Below are 4,487 nucleotides of genomic sequence, written 5' to 3' on the forward strand. Positions count from 1 at the left end.
GAAACCTAATGTATAACATGGTGACTGTAGTTAATAATATTATATTATATACTTGAAATTTGCTAAGAGATTAGATCTTAATTGTTTTCGTTTAAAATAAGGTAACTATGTGAGGTGATGGATATATTAATTAGCTTGATCATGGTTTCATTTCACAATGTATACCTATATGAAAACAGCACGCTGTATACCTTAAATATATGCAGTTTTTATTTGTCGATTATACTTCAATAAAACTGAAACAAAAAAAAAAAAAGCAGTGTCCCCACCTCACAGAGTTGTTGAGTAAAGTAAACAAGATAATGTCAATAAACGCTGGTTGCACAATAGCTTAAGAAAAACAAGTGTTGCATGGAACTCTGTACGTTCTGTTCAGTTTTGCTGTGAACCTAAAACCGCTCTGAAAGATAAAGTTTATTAACTAAAAACACGGCAAAATTTAGACAGTCAAGCATATGGCATGACCAAGAAGACTTCCTGGAGGAGGTGATGTTTGAGCTGGGCCTTGAGAAATGAACAGGTGAACCAGATTTCAAGAGGCAAGGAAGGTGGGAAATGTACTTCAGGTGGAAATCCTGGTTTGCTGCAGAGGGAGCGGGGGGCCCTGGGCAGTTGGATATTAGGGTGTGGAGAACATGGCCCTGATTTGGGATTATCACTGGGAAGGGGCCAGTCCTAGAAGAGTGAGAAGAGAAGTGGGTTCAGAAGAGAACCCTGGGGCACACGGCCGTGTTGGAGGTGGGGTGGGAGAATGCCGGGAGGGGGCTGAGGAGGAGGAGCCAAGAGTTAGGGAGCCCGCCAGGGGCGTGGGCTGTCACATGATTTAAGTAAGAGCCATGGGGAAAATATCAAACACTGCCAAGGGGGCAAGAGAGAGAAGTGCCGAGAAGAGTCCATGGGCTGGTCCCTGGAGACCTTGGCGGGGGCTGGATGGTGGGGTGGACAGGGTAGAAGTCAGGGGATGTGTGAGTTTCCTATTGCTGTGTATCAAATCACCACAAACTGAGTGATTAAACAATAAAACTTCATTGTCTTACAGTTCTGGAGGTCCAAAGTCTGAAATCGTCTCAAGGGGCTAAAGTCGAGGTGTTGGCAGGGTTGGCTCCTCCTGGTGTCTCCTTGCCTTTTTCAGCTTCTAGTGGCTATCAGTATTCCTTGGCTTGTGGTCCCTTCCTCCGTTTTCAGAGAACATTGCTCCAATCTCTGCTCTGTCATCACATTGCCTTCTTCTCTGCCTCTCTCTTAAAGGACCCCTGTGATTACATTAGACCCACCCGAATAACCCACTATAACCTCCCCGTCTCAAGATCCTAAATGTAATCACACACGCAAAGTCCTATTTAAGGTGACACGGTCAGATTCTGGGATTAGGACAAGAACATCTTGTAGGGGGCATTATTCAGGCTTCTGTCGTTCAGGTGGCAAGGAGCTGTTGGTGGAAGGGAGACAAGGAGGGAAAGGAGAAGGCGAGTGGAGACAATTTACTCAGGAAATTGAGTGAGAGTCACTTGAGTGAGAAAGGAAGGAGAGATGAGAGATTCCTCTAGATGAAGACCCCACCTGGTGGGAGAAAAGTGGCTTTTAAGAGTTTTTTTTCTGATCGTGTGTGTCTCCTCCTCCTCCTTCCTCAAGCCTAATTAGAAAATTAGAAGCATAGTCCATGTTGTTGAGACCATATAGGATTGCCTTTCCTCCCTCCTGATACCCACCCACCCAGGGGTCTTCCAAGCCATGTGAGTTGAAATCTACAATTTCAAAAGACTTGTTCTCATTTTATTTCCAATGGCACACTCTCCTTTAATTACAAAACAAAGCTTATTGTATTATTAATTTTTCCAGTTCAGATGTCGATGTCAGGTTTAGAAAGGCAAAGATTTAATTCACATTCCTCAACCTCCACTGCCGCTGAACCCCTTCTGAAATTTTTTTTTGTTGCACAACTGATTTTAATTCTTCCACTGCTTTGACTTGTAGCTTAATTTTTTCCCCAGCTTTATGGAGACATAATCGACGAGGGATCTACATTTTTAAACCACAAGGAAAAGAAACCCAGAGCTACCAAGAATAATATTTTATTGACTTGGAACGAGTTTTGGAATCTGTATTTTTAACCAACTAGGTGATTTTGATGATTAGACAGTTTGAGGCGGGTTTTTTTTCCCCTTTCCTCTTTCTCTTCCCTTCAGTAAACTGTTTTTCAACTTTGTTTTTCAGTGAAAACCATTTCCTCCTCCCCGTGGACTCGATCCAGAGGCTGCGCCCGTCTCTCCCACGTCAACAGCCCTGTGTCCTTGGCGGAGAACAGTGCTCTCATTCTGGGCCTTTCCCTTCTTCCTCAGCCAAACCCCTGCGCCTGCACCTCCTTGCAGCTAATAAAAAGACTGAATTTCCTGATGCAGGGAAAGCCCCCACCGGCTGTCACTCACAGGGATGAGCGAAATCTGCCGAGGCCACACTGTCCTCATCTACAGATTTCCTTGCCTCCTCCACTTGCATTTTCCCAGAGCAGCTAGCTCTGTCCCAGGCCTCAGGGTGTCCCCGGGCTGAGGTGGAATCCAGCCACGACCACCTTCCAAAGCCAAGCAGTCCTGAGTGAACCTGCAGAAATGCAAGCGCTGGGCGCTCCCTGACACCGAGTCAAGAAGGTCTCCCCGTGAGAAGGCATGAATTGATTTGGGACAAAAGGCACTTGCTGGTCCAGGCAGGCAGGATTTGGGGCACCCCTGTGCAGAGTGGAGGTGGGTGGGTATATTTCCTTGGCCCGCAGATCCTCTTGTCTGGTGGGATCAGCCGCTCCAGGCAAGGGCCACCTGGCCCAGCTTTGGGAGATGTGGAGAACGAATTTCACAGTGATTTCCACTGGGCCGTGGCCCTGAAACAGCTGCAGGAGGGGACACAGCTGGTGCTGCCCCCACCCCTTCCAGCAGAGCTTCTCTGGAGAAATGCCACCTTCCCCATAGGAAGGGAGAGGGTTCTACTTGCTGTGCTTCCAGGGGCCATGGGAAATTGCCTCTAAGCTAAACCTCCATTTTTAAGGGCACAAGTTGGCTTTTATTAAAATAAAATCCCATTATCATTTATTCTAGTGGCTCCCAAACCTGGCTAACCGTCGGGATCATCCAGGATGTTCATTAAAAAATAAAGATTAATAAAAATAATGAGTTTGGGAACCCATCCTGGACCTAATGAATCAGGATCTCTTTGAGTAGGGCTAAGGCTAGAATCAGTGTGAACCAGTTTAAATCAGACAGCTTTCTTGATTCCAGAATTTTCAGCCCACAGAATAAGAGCATGAAGAGGGAGTGATGAGGGCTCGGATAACAGAGAATATACTTAGAGCCCATCTACGTGCCAGCCAGAGCACTGCAGACTAATCCTACATTATCTTATTTCGTCATCAAAAAAAACCTATGAGGTATGTCCAACTATTATCCCCATTTTGCTGTTGAGGAGATGGGAGCTCAAAGAGGTCACCAAGGTAGGAAAAGGCAGAGCCAGAACTCAGATCCAGATCTTTCTCTTAACATCTCTGCCATGAAAGAATAATGGGAAACCTGGGCACCACCTTGGAAGCTAGGCCAGTATGTGACCAAATTGTTACATCACCACAAGGTGATTTCTGGACACCTCTGTCTGGTGGGCTCACTTCCCCTGTGCTCACTTCCTTCACGTTGGTTCACCAAGCACTTGTGGACACAGAGGTGGTCAGGACATGGCCACCATCAAGACAGTATGGCTCATGGAAAGGGCACTGGGCTGAAATCAGGAGAGGGGGCTTCTGGTCCCAGCATCACCACCCAGAGCTGTGGAAGGGGCCTTGGTGCCCTTTCGGTGCAGAGAGAGGGATAGACCCGGTGAGATACAGGGGCTCATCAACTCTTAGAAAGCAGGCTCAGCAGAGCCCAGCACTATCTCACTGGACACTGTCCCTCTCCCACTCTGGGCCCCTCCAGGACAGTGGCTTTCCCTTATCTGCAGGATAAAATCAGTGCCTCACCCAGATGAGCCTCTCTGTGGGGTGCTGAAACTTAGCTTCTGCAGACTTCCTGGAAGAGGTGGCAACTGAGTCAGAGCTATCTGAGAGAGGAGAGTGGAAAAATATCGAGCAGTGGGGACAGCACGAGCCAAAGTATGGCTGCCTGTCCTCGCACAGTATGTGCAGGCAGACGCAGTGCTTGTGTGTTTTAGGGTGTAAAATGCAGCACCAGCGGCCCCAGGAAGCCCTCCTGACACCTTAGGCAGCCTCATTTGTCTTCTACAGGGCTTTGGGGAACTCCAAGGACCAGTGCCCAGCACATTGCCTGGGAGGGGATATTTGCATGGCTGTCTCTCCACCGGCTTCTCACAGGCCAGGGGACTGCCCCTTTCCAGCTCTGTATCCTGTGCTTGACACAGGAGCGGGAAAGGGTCATACAGGAAGAAGGGGAAGGAAGGGGAGGGGAAGGAAGGAAGGAAGGGAAGAAGGAGAGAAGGAAGTTCTGGCTCTA

At 47.9% G+C, this 4,487-nt stretch overlaps 1 long non-coding RNA gene across 1 annotated transcript; it reads left to right on the forward strand.

The window, feature by feature from the left end:
• Window positions 1–341: 341 nt before the first annotated feature.
• On the forward strand, window positions 342–3,174 carry LOC139075781 (uncharacterized). Its single transcript, XR_011526568.1, has 2 exons — window positions 342–548; window positions 2,215–3,174. It is a non-coding gene; the product is annotated as an uncharacterized lncRNA (long non-coding RNA).
• The last annotated feature ends 1,313 nt before the right edge of the window (window positions 3,175–4,487 follow it).

The sequence above is a fragment of the Equus przewalskii genome, chromosome 14, assembly GCF_037783145.1.
Source record: "Equus przewalskii isolate Varuska chromosome 14, EquPr2, whole genome shotgun sequence".
NCBI classification, from domain to species: Eukaryota; Metazoa; Chordata; class Mammalia; order Perissodactyla; family Equidae; genus Equus; species Equus przewalskii.